Here is a 13,097-nt window from a genome sequence, read left to right on the forward strand (position 1 = left end):
AAGAGTTATGAGCGCAACAAAAAGTGCGCACCTTCATGAATATTGCCTTGTTAGCTGATTGAGGATCGAGTGCGAGAGCGCGCTAGCGAGCTACGAGAGAGAACAACGAGCGAGAAAACAACGAGATGCGCGCGGCCGGCGAAAGAGAGAATGAAGATTGTCAAATCAGTTTTGTGGTTAATTTCTGTGGAATAAGACGTGTTGTTTGTTAATTGCAAAATATCTGTGTTTTTATTATAAAGAAAGTCCCTGATCACGACAATGGCACAGTCCGGTAAGTCGAACCTTTGATTCATGAAAGATCATTTGTTTTGCTTGAATTGTTGTGTTGTGAAATCCAACAGTTTTGTTTACCTGCCAGGATGCAGGTCCAAAGTCTCGCTTTGTTGTTTGCCTGTGTTTTGAAACAGGTAGATTTTTGCTTGAACTTGTTATTTGAAATTGATAAAAGGCATAACTATCTGCGATAATTGACGGTCTTGAATTTAATGAATGATTTGCTTGTTGTTGTTGATATTGGGAACGAATGTTTTGTTTTGAAGTAGTAAGTTTGGCTTTTCGTTGTGATAATTGAAAACCAATGTTTTATTCTAAGTTTATGGTGGAATTTGAAGGCAAATAATTTGCTCGAAATTTGATTGTTTTTGTATAATAACACTTTTGCTTTAGATTTGATTGTTGTTGTTTTGATTGTCGACCAATGTTTTGTTTTTAATTTGATGCAATGTATAATGTTGTTGTGGAAATTGAACTACAATGTTTTGTTACGAATTAAACTTCATTTTTTTTTCTTATTTTTGTGATTGATGAAAATCAATATTTTGTTTATAATTTGACAAGATTGTGGAAATTGAAAATCAATATTTCGTTTTGAATTTGATGGAGGATTAGTTTGCGACTGAAGGTAGATAATTTGTTTTTAATTTAGTTGTTGTTTTGGTAATTGAAATCAAATTTGTTGTTTGAATTTTATTGTTGTTATTATAATTGACGACCAATGTTTTGTTTTGAATTTGATGCAAAATTTGATTGTTATGGATTGTTGTTATTATTGATGATCATTATTTTTATTTTGGATTGGATGCTGGTTATTTTGGTAATTGAAGACCAATGTTTATTTTTGAATAAGATAAATATTTGCTTCTTGTTAGTTTTGTTTTAAATTCAATGAAAGATATGCTTGTTGTGGCAATGACTTGATGCAAAGTCCAATAAAATCACAAATTACAAAATTTACAGGTTTAATTTTGATTGAAAGATTTGATTGTTGATGAGGGAATTAAAGCCCAATGTCTTGTTATGATAAGATGACAAATTTGCTTATTTTTGCGATAAATGAAAACCAATATTTTGTTTCGAGTAAGATACGAGGTTTGATTGATGCTTTTTGTTGTGGCAATCGAAGGCCAAGATTTGTTTTCTGAATTTGAGTTTTGTTATTATAGAACGGTATTTTTTCGGTTTTAAATTTCATGCAATATTTGATTGTTGTTTTATGATGGGCAATTTTGAGTTTTAAATTTGACGCAATATTTGATTGTTTATATGGTAATTGATGACCAATGTTTTGTTTTAAAGTTGATGCAAAATTTGATTATTAATTTTATGGTTAATGAAAAAATTTAGTTCTTATTTGAATGAAGATTTTATTGTTGTTATTATTGACGATACATTTTTACTGTGAATTTGATGCAATATTAGATTGTTGTTTGATGCTGTGGAAATTGAAAACTATCGTTTAGAATTCTAATGAAAATGTTATAGATTTATGCAGAAATTGACAATCAATGTTTTGCTTTGAAATTTGATTTGAGCAACGTTTTTGCCGTTATAATTGATTAGTCATAGTTAATTTTGAAGTCTCTTCTGTGTTGGAGACTGACAGACCTCTGTGATGGTAGTCAGAAAAAAGTCTCCTCTGTGTTGGAGCCTGACAGACCTCTGCGATGGTAGTCAGAAAAAAAGTCTCCTCTGTGTTGGAGCCTGACAGACCTCTGCGATGGTAGTCAGAAAAAAGTCTCCTCTGTGTTGGAGCCTGACAGACCTCTGCGATGGTAGTCAGAAAAAAAGTCTCCTCTGTGTTGGAGCCTGAAGGACCTCTGCGATGGTAGTCAGAAAAAATTCTCCTCTGTGTTGGAGCCTGACAGACCTCTGCGATGGTAGTCAGAAAAAAGTCTCCTCTGTGTTGGAGCCTGACAGACCTCTGCGATGGTAGTCAGAAAAAAAAAGTCTCCTCTGTGTTGGAGCCTGACGGACCTCTGCGATGGTAGTCAGAAAAAAGTCTCCTCTGTGTTGGAGCCTGACAGACCTCTGCGATGGTAGTCAGATAAAAAAATGAATTATCTGTGCTGGAGTTCTTTGCGAAAGCAGTCAGATAACAATCTCCTCGATAAAGGAACCCGACAGACTTTTGTGATGATTTTTTTTTAATAACTTCGCAGAAGGAGCCTTATGGATTTTAAAAATATATTGTTCAGCAAATCTTTTCATTCAATTAAGGACCGTCTTTAACATCACAAAAGAAATTGACCTAAGAAAATGAATAAATAAATTTAAATGTGATAGTGAGCACTTTTTGGTATCCACAAATAAAGCAATATGTATTTTGGTAGGGACCGTGGTGTAGGGGTAAGCGTGATTGCCTCTCACCCAGTCGGCCTGGGTTCGATCCCAGACGGTCCCGATGGCATTTTTCGAGACGAGATTTGTCTGATCACGCCTTCCGTTGGACGGGAAGTAAATGTTGGCCCCGGACTAACCTGAAGGTTAGGACGTTAGCTCAGTCCAGGTGTAGGAGTTGTCTCCCTGGGTCCTGTCTCGGTGGAGTCGCTTGTAGGCAGTTGGACTAACAATCCAAAGGTCCTCAGTTCGAATCCCGGGATGGATGGAAGCTAAGGTGTAAAAAGAGGTTTGCAATTGCCTCAACAATCAAGCCTTTGAACACCTAGTTTCGAGTAGGAATCTCGTAATCGAGAACGCCAAGGCAATGCTGTAGAGCGAATAATTTGATTTTGATTTGTATTTTTGCGTTATGTCTGTGAACTACCTAAAGAAATGATTTTAAATTCATCGAATAGGACTAAAACGGTTGTCACTAACACTGGAGTTGTCATCTCTTGAAAGATAAGCCTCTAAATTGAAAAACGTTAATGATTAAGTACCGTAAACTGGGGTCAATCGGGACACATGGGGCGAATTGGGACAGCAGTTTTAACCATGTTGGAGCACAATATTTTGATTTTCCGGTTGGTTTCGGATAGAACAGACTCAGACCAACAAAATGTGTACATCCATTTCCAAATTTAAAAGCTTTAAGTGCTCTAAAAACGGCTGTCCCTATTCAGACTGTAGTCCCGATTCGCCCCAGATTACGGTATTCCATATTGATAGTTATTATGGTTAATTGTTACTTTAATCGATTTACTCAGCTGTGATACAAAAGTTGCTTGAAACCCAACATTATTTCACAGGGAAGTAAAAATTTAAGTAATCGTTAACATGAACAATACATTATTAGTTGAAAAAAGGTAAAATAATTCACTTAATAATTAATTTGATGCATTTTTAAATAATAAATAAAAGAATGATTAATCATCAGAAATGCTTAAAATATAATTTAAAGTGTGAGAGCGTTGGTCACAAGAGAAAATAATACAAATATTTAAATATTAATTTTGAGTTGAGAAGTATGTGTGACAATTTGAGCAACGAAAAAAAAAACATTATTCTAAAAAAACTAGGAATATTTATATTTATTTATTTTGATTTTTCAATGCAATATCTGTTATTTGTATCAAAATAGTTCAAAATCATTCATTAATTTCGATAGAAATTATATTTTAACACTGTATCATTTTATTGAGTTAAAAAAAACCTTTAGAATTTTAGTAATGTAAATATATCAAAATTAAATTAAGAGAAACATTATTTTGAAATAAATTAAAGAAACTTTGGGGTTCTTTAATCGATTGTACATAATTATGAAACCAAACTTTTTCAGATTACATAACAGGAGTTTATCAGCAAAGAAAAAGTTAAAATTTTAAATAAGAAAAGAAATTATTGACAGGGATCGTAAAGATCGTGATTAAAAAAAATAAGTTTCTGTGAACAATCTACTCAAGTAATTTATCAAAGTTGCTTGGAACCCATTTTACATGACGAGAAATTTAAAACAAAATATTTAAATATAAAACTTTAAAAAATCTTTCAGCTGTTTTTAGATAAGCAAGATACGTTTTGAAGGAAATTATGGTTAGGATATTGTCTCCTCCGTGTTGGAGCCTGACCTCTGCGGTGGTAGTTTGAAAAATGTTTCGCCTGAGCTGGAACTCTTTGAGAAAGTAGTCAGATTGCAATCTATACATCTATGCATTACAAGAATAATTGAATAAAATATGTTTTTTGTTGTTATCTGATTTTTTTTTTTTACATTTCGAAGGTATATATAAATAATATGACCTTAAACATTCTACGGTAATATCAAAAGTGCTTGAATCCATACCTTTAGCTACAATAAATACAATTTGAAGAGAAAATAAATTTGACATATAATAGAAATCGAATTTAGCCGAACGGCATTTATTTCAGTTTATATATTTTATTTTTATTGCAACAATTTACCACATGATTTTGTTTTATTCATTAGAATAATATTTTCTGTACTATGTTTTGTTTCAAAATAAACAAAAATATTATTAAGTAGACACAACAGAGAAAAAAAAAACTATTCGGTAAAAACTATCGTTTGTCTGGTTAAAAGATCGCGTAAGTGAATATTAATAGAAAGTTCAAAATTTTTAATGTAAAAGTTGAAAAATGTTGATACTACCATGCATTTACAGAACAAAATCGTTAAATCGGTATTTTTTTTAAAGAAAGCTTTTGTGGCAAAAATAAACAACATTTGATTTTATTTTTTTATAAAAAAAAATGTAGTTTGTGCAGCAAAGCACATTTTGAGCATTAATTGAATTATTTATATTATTTTTGCAATTTGCTTCATTTATTGAGATTTCTTTTCAAGAAATCATCTTAAACTGAAATATAGACTATTTTTTATTTTATATAAGTGTACCGGTACTGATGAAAACAAATTCTTCGAAAATATTACTAATTTTGCATTTTAGTAATTTTTGCCATGATTTATTAACAGTTTCAAAATTAGTTAAAATGCGGTAATTTTTGATACAATGTTAAGCGGTGTTTGCACATTGGAAGGAACCGGTAAAGAAAAAATTCAAATGGGCAGCAGTAGAAGCGAAAGCAAGCCAGATAGGGTGAAGAAAAGCCTCAAGAAAACGCTCCCTCTCCTTTGTTCTGCTGTTCGTAAAGCTGTTTCTTGGCCCCTTTCCTTCCGATCTCCATACTAGCCTTTATTTAAAAAAAAGTTGTTTGTTTTAGCTGTACAGCTTGGTTGGGAATAAATTACAGAAAAGAACAGATGAAAATATTGAAAATGAGGAAGGAATAAGCTTGCTTGTAGATCCATTTTGGGTATTAATCACAAACATATACTTTTCGTCACGTCTGCATTTAATATTAAAATCAGTTTATGTTTACCTTCAAGTCCCGTCTGGTGGATCAATCAGACGTGGCACTGGGCTTGGGCTCATAATCCATAGGTCGGTTAAACTCCATGGCGGGCGCACATAAATTCAAAGTGTAAATTTGAGTAAAAACAATATCTGTGCCTGTCATAGTTTTTGTTTCAGATTTTTAAATAAGTTAAATTACCACATTGTATATATTTTTAGAAATGTTTATTCTTTGTTTTTATGGTACACATAAATTAAAAACTTAAAAATGCCAGAATTATGCTTCATTTGTTATTTAAGTCAGCAACATGTTAGATTTTTGAATTTAGAACACATTGTTTTATATTTCATATTCACAAAATGATAATAAATAAGAATAATGTGATTCTATTTCATTCGAAATGTTTAAAAAAATAAAAATTGCTTTTGAATTTGAATATATTTTTAAATTGTGTTGTTTCAGCAATGCTTGTAAAATTTGCTTTTTAATTTTAAATTACATAAAAATTAAAGAAAATCAGGTAAACAATCACTAATCTCGTATTGCATAAAAAATTGATAATCCTGCGTTTATTTGAGAAAAAAGTGTGGTTTTTGTTTTTCTCCTCGTTTTTTCTTTTTCTTATATTTTCAGGTGTTTTTAAATTTTCAACCTCATCAGCGCATTCCATTTTCTACAACTCCTGCGATCGGATGTCAGTCTCTTGGACAGCATAGATGAAACATTTCGAAGACTGCGCTTTCGTATTTAGATCAGCATGAAAACAAAGTCGAGGAACCCGACGAAAATCTTATAGGAAATTAAAAAAATATTGATTGATTTAGCATTCATGCAATTTTTCTGTTAGGAATTATGATTGATATTCGTCATCTTGAGAGTAGAAAAGAGGGAGAATGTAGGGATTATGGGTTGCAGGATTGAATATGTAATAAATTATTAAATGAGTATTTATTATAAGATTGATATAATTCATAAATAAGAGTTATGAGCGCAACAAAAGTGCGCACCTTCATGAATATTGCCTTGTTAGCTGATTGAGGATCGAGTGCGAGAGCGCGCTAGCGAGCTACGAGAGAGAACAACGAGCGAGAAAACAACGAGATGCGCGCGGCCGGCGAAAGAGAGAATGAAGATTGTCAAATCAGTTTTGTGGTTAATTTCTGTGGAATAAGACGTGTTGTTTGTTAATTGCAAAATATCTGTGTTTTTATTATAAAAGAAAGTCCCTGATCACGACAGTGCGTTTGTTTAGCGATAGTATACAAATCGGTTGTCTCAAAACAGTTGACTCCATCATTGATAGTTTTGAAAATATCCATCCTTAAACTTTAATATTTGATTTTTTTGGAAACGTGTGACCAAAGTATGGCCCAAGAGATGATTAAATTATTTTCTGTAACCCGCGGCCCATTTTGAATGATCGTGTAAAATAACTCTTTGATCCACTTTAAGTTCACAATAATTGAAAATTATAGTTGTCGGGACCGGTGGTGTGGGGGTAAGCGTGGTTGCCTCTCACCCAGTCGGCCTGGGTCCCGGTGGCAAATTACGAGACGAGATTTGTCTGATCACGACTTCCGACGGACGGGGAAGTAAATGTTGGCCCCGGTCCAACCAAGAGATCAGTTCAGGTTTAGGAGTCTCCCGGTGTCCTGCCTCGGTTGAGTCATTTTGACTCACAATCCAAAGGTTGTCAGTTCGAATCCCGGGGTAGATGGATGCTAAGGTGTTTGCAATTGCCTCAACAACCAAGCCTTCGGACACCTTGTTTCGGGGAATCTCGCAAACGAGAACGCCAAGGCAATGCTGTAGAGCGAACAATTTGATTTGATTTTAGGTTGTCTATTTGGTGCGGATTAAAACACTAGTTTCACTTTAAACTTTTAGATCTTTATGGGCTATCTACAATCACTTGGCTTAGAACATCTAAGTAAAGTAGTTACTTAGAAAAGTACGCAACTTACGGCCGTCATCCACAATCAACTTAGAAATTTTGCTGGGCTGATATACGTTGCTATGCAGTTGTTTGTTTACCTTTGATATTGAAACGTCAACTTACCGTAGATTTTGAAATTTTTCAAACCATACGTCAGTTTCTAATTTGATTAATTTTCCATTGTAGAAGCTCGGCTTCATTTCCATTGATTCAAATTCCTAAGCTAAGTGAAATTTTCTAAGCTAAGTGATTGTAGATAGGCCATTATTCTTCAATTCTTCATGTAAACTAATGTCAAAAACGTAAACAATGTAAAACCCGCCGTTTGACATGCATGATTTTTTAAACCCGCCAAACAAATCCCAGCACACTGGGGGTTGCTGGGGGAAGATCGGAAAAGTCCTTGTCAACAATTTTGTGTTTTCTTTTGGAACGGTGATGTTTTTCCGCGGTCCGGTTTTATAACAGGACCAGATTTAGCCGGAGAAAAGTGGAAAAGTTATTTTATGAATCCCGATCTTCAAAATTGCATCATTGAATGGCATAAACTCAAAAAATGGATTTTGTGGTTCCGGATCGGATGATGGAAAGTGAAGTATTCCCCGCCGCTTCAGCGGAACGAAATTAGCGGAGTGAAATGAAACAAATGTTTGTCAAAATGTCTGAGGACTTAGTGAAGCTGAAACAGAAGACTAAATGAGTGTACTTTGTTATTGATAATGTTATTGAAATAAATATGTTTTTTTTTCCGGAGGGTGGATCCGGTGGATCCTATTGAAGAATACGTTTAAATTCGAATTTGTATCGAATTTGATTTGTCATATTTTTTTTCTATCTTGGAAAATTTTAAATGTGAAATTAATAAAGGAGCGAGATAAAACAAGAAATTTAAAAAAACATCGCTGTTTTTTTTCTTTTTAAGACTGTCCAAAGCACTTTTTTTGTCTTTAATTTTTTGCTCAAATCAAGCCTCAATTTAAAAAAATAGCAACTTCCTTTCCTCTAAAATCGTCCCGTTTCATCTGCTTTACTATCGTTTACTACAGGGCAAGAATAACAAGAAGCGAACAAATCATGAGAAAAAATATTTTTTTCTGGTCTTCCTCGACATGTTTTCTTTCAACCCAAACCCTTAACCAGCATTGCTATTCTGTTTTCTAATGAAACGGGGTGCAACACAATCACAAATTTTACCAACATAAAAATATTTTAAGAGCTTTACATATGAGCAATTCTCGCTGAAACCGTCCCACTAGATGCACATGTTCTCAAATCGTTACGGCAATGTTCTCATTCGATTCAGCGCACCAAAAAACCATTAAAACAACCTTCGAACCAATGAAAATGTCAGCCGTTAGCCACCTGTAAATAAAAACTTGTATTGAACTATGGATTTTTTTCGAAAAAATTGCCTAATTTGGAGAAATGATATCTCACAAAATACATTACCAAACATCAAAAAGTTATATATCGTTGGAAAGGTAATCGCGAGGGCTTTCTATCGCACTTTGAAAAACTTTTCAAAAATTATTTTTTCAAGGGAAATTTCAAGGGTTTTTGAGAAACTTACTCTTAATTTTGAATTTTGACCGTGTTCGCAACCACTTATCGTTACGCAACCATTTTCATTCGAAAGATTGGAAGATTTTGCATAAAATCAACTTGAGAAAAGTAGTGTAATGAAATAGTTTTCGTATAGTTATTAACGGATGAAAGAAATTGGTAAAATTTCAGTTAAAAATAACCAAAGCTCAGACTTCAGAAATGAGCCTAATTTACAGTCAAAACAAAGCAGGGTTGTATTTGAGTCGAATGTACAGTCATATGAGGCAAATCTGGACATATAGGATGAATAGGGACAGCTATTTGAACAATACTTTCACTCATAAGATCATATTTTTAAATTATTTATGTAAAAACATACATATACAAACAAGTTTCTAAGTTATAAGCTTTTAAGTACTCTGAAAACTAATGTCCTTACTTAGACTCGATTCGCCACATTTCACTGAAGTAATATTTTATGTACAGAATTTTTTTTTGAAAGATCTGCTTTATTTGTATAACCTCAATCATGCACAAAAAAGTGCAAATTTGAAATCAATATTTTTTGATCAAGTTAAAATTTTATGGAGCTGTTGATACCATAAAAACAAGCAAAAAACTCGATTTTCGTCCAAATCGGACTAGGTCCTTTTATTTGACACCACCCCAAAGTTTCACTTTTCTGCAAACAATGTTAAAACCTTCATTGACAAACTGCGATATCTCTGAAACCGCACGCCGTACAATGTCGAGTCTGAACTCACTAGAAAGATAATTAGACGTGGAATTAATTAGTGTAGTCTGTTTTTCAATTAAAACTTTTTTCAATGTATTTATGTTGGACAAATGAAAATTTTAAATTTGGTTTTTATATTGAGAGTAATTAAAATTAAAGTTAAATGAATCCCAATTTAATTTACATAGAATAGAGAAGAGTGGGGCAAAGGTACGCACCTAGTGATAATCATTCTGTCACCGATGACCATAAAATATTTTTGATTCCTTCCCTAGAAACATTTTTAAACTTACAGGTTTTATCATGGTTCTGGAAACCCTCATACGGCCTAAATAGGCTTTTATGGCCTACTTAAAACCTAAAATGTTACTTGGGTTATCACTTGCTTTCAAAACGTAGTACTAGAATTCACCTCAAATTGCTTTTATGTCAAGAACCAGGCAATTACCCTAAAAAATAAGTGCGTAGCTTTGCCCCGTGTGTGGGGTAAAGGATTTTTAATTTTTTGTTTTGTTTTAATTTTAGTTATTTTTTCATTCAGTTTTCAATAGGGGGTAGTTTTTAATCTCAAATTAAAGTAAATTTATCGTTAATTGACTTGTGTCTAATGAAAGGGCGTAGTCCAAATTGGACGAAAATCGAGTTTTTTGCTTGTTTTTATGGTATCAACAGCCCCATAAAATTTTAACTTGATCAAAAAATATTGATTTCAAATTTGCACATTTTTGTGCATGATTGAGGTTATACAAATAAAGCAGATCTTTCAAAAAAAAAATTCTGTACATAAAATATTACTTCAGTGAAATGTGGCGAATCGAGTCTAAGTAAGGACATTAGTTTTCAGAGTACTTAAAAGCTTATAACTTAGAAACTTGTTTGTATATGTATGTTTTTACATAAATAATTTAAAAATATGATCTTATGAGTGAAAGTATTGTTCAAATAGCTGTCCCTATTCATCCTATATGTCCAGATTTGCCTCATATGACTGTACATTCGACTCAAATACAACCCTGCTTTGTTTTGACTGTAAATTAGGCTCATTTCTGAAGTCTGAGCCTTGGTTATTTTTAACTGAAATTTTACCAATTTCTTTCATCCGTTAATAACTATACGAAAACTATTTCATTACACTACTTTTCTCAAGTTGATTTTATGCAAAATCTTCCAATCTTTCGAATGAAAATGGTTGCGTAACGATAAGTGGTTGCGAACACGGTCAAAATTCAAAATTAAGAGTAAGTTTCTCAAAAACCCTTGAAATTTCCCTTGAAAAAATAATTTTTGAAAAGTTTTTCAAAGTGCGATAGAAAGCCCTCGCGATTACCTTTCCAACGATATATAACTTTTTGATGTTTGGTAATGTACTTTGTGAGATATCATTTCTCCAAATTAGGCCATTTTTTCGAAAAAATCCATAGTTCAATACAAGTTTTTATTTACAGGTGGCTAACGGCTGACATTTTCATTGGTTCGAAGGTTGTTTTAATGGTTTTTTGGTGCGCTGAATCGAATGAGAACATTGCCGTAACGATTTGAGAACATGTGCATCTAGTGGGACGGTTTCAGCGAGAATTGCTCATATTTCACGCGTTTAACATCCAGAACATCTAAAGAAAATTTCAGCACTCTCATCAACACTGTTGGAACTAGGGATTTGGAATCCTGTTTAAATCAGGACCCCGAAAAAACACCACCGTTTCAAAAGAAAACAGAATATTTTTGACAGGAAGTTTTTCGATTTCCCCCCAGCAACCCCCAGTGTGCTGCGATTTGTTTGGCGGGTTTTAAAAATCATGCATGTCAAACGGCGGGTTTTAAAAGTCATTGTTTATGTTTTTGACATTAGTTTACATAAAGAATTGCTGGATGACACTTAAGCGTTCATAACTTTTGATAGGGTTATCAGATCTTCAATGTTTTGGGCTCATTAGAAAGGTCTTTCAAATACCTTTCTAAAAATGTATGATCAGACGGGTTTTCATTCAAAAACCACCCTTTTTATAATTTTTCAAGCTTTAGCCAGAACCGTTTTTTTAGCATAACTTTTGAAATACTTAACAAAAGGGTGTGATCGTAGTAGTCGTGGTGTGCGGGCGCGTTTATTTTTCAATCCGTCACGTATTTTTTTCCACTTTTTAAAAAGTGGAAGTATCTCAGGCGGAAAAGAAGCAATTCGAGGTGGAGCTTAATCCGGAAAAAATCAGGGACAGCAGGTTGTGGAAGCTGGAAACCAGTTCAACGGCGACGGAGACAGTCGTGTCTGTGGTGGACCACTTGGCGGCCACATTCGGTAACGCACGAGAGCGGAGCTGGATGGATGATCTCAGAATTTGGTGAGAGCGTTCTAGTGTTGTCCCTATTATGGAGCAGCCGTGGCTGACTGGTTACGGGCTTCGCTTTGTAAGCGAATGATCCTGGGTTCGATTCCCATCTGCTCCCAACGAGAAAATTAAGGAAATATGATTTTTTGAAACTCTAAACATGAACAAAAAATCAAAGCCGCTCGAAACGGGGTTCGATCCCCCGTCCTTTGGATTGGTAGAATTAGGAATACTATTAGTACAAACTATATACATGCTGGGCCTTTGTCCATTTGACAAGGGCTCGGAAGTTCTAAATAACGTTTGAATCCGATTGATGCAAACGTTCTTTAGGGCGGGGCTTGTCGATTCAAGCTAAGGTACCTCGCGCATGGCTAGCCTGCGTAGACATGGGTCACCGAAGCTCGGCAGAGCTAACACCGTCCAAATGCCTATGCGAGTTATTTGCATGTATAGAATACAAAATCTAAAATACATGGAAACAACTCAATTTGTAAGAAGCGACCGCGTGGTCCCGTTTGGTTGGTGTGTCACACACACAACTTTTGAAATACTTAACAAAACTTCATAATAGTTAATATAGGTCTTGTGGGACCCTAAGACGGATCGAATGAGACCAGAACGGCCCGAAACGGTTCAGCCAGTCCGGAGATAATCGAGTGCATTTTTTTCGGTGCACGGACTTACAGACATACACACGCACAGACATTTGCTAAGAATTTGATTCTGAGTCGATAGGTATACGTGAAGGTAGGTCTACGAGGTCGAATTAAGAAGTTCATTTTTCGAGTGATTGTATAGCCTTTCCTCAGTAAGGTGAGGAAGGCAAAAAACAAAAAATTCAACTCGTGAATAAATAAATAATCATTGAATCTATTTACCTTAAAAATCTAATTTCTAGCGCTTTTTAACTTGAATCGCAATTTCATGAAATCACAACTCAAAGTTTTCAAATGTTTGGAGCCAATTTTTGAAATTTAGTTGCATTCGTTGGGTATATTTCATATGATACGAAGTT

Source organism: Culex quinquefasciatus, chromosome 1, assembly GCF_015732765.1.
Source record: "Culex quinquefasciatus strain JHB chromosome 1, VPISU_Cqui_1.0_pri_paternal, whole genome shotgun sequence".
Taxonomy (NCBI): domain Eukaryota; kingdom Metazoa; phylum Arthropoda; class Insecta; order Diptera; family Culicidae; genus Culex; species Culex quinquefasciatus.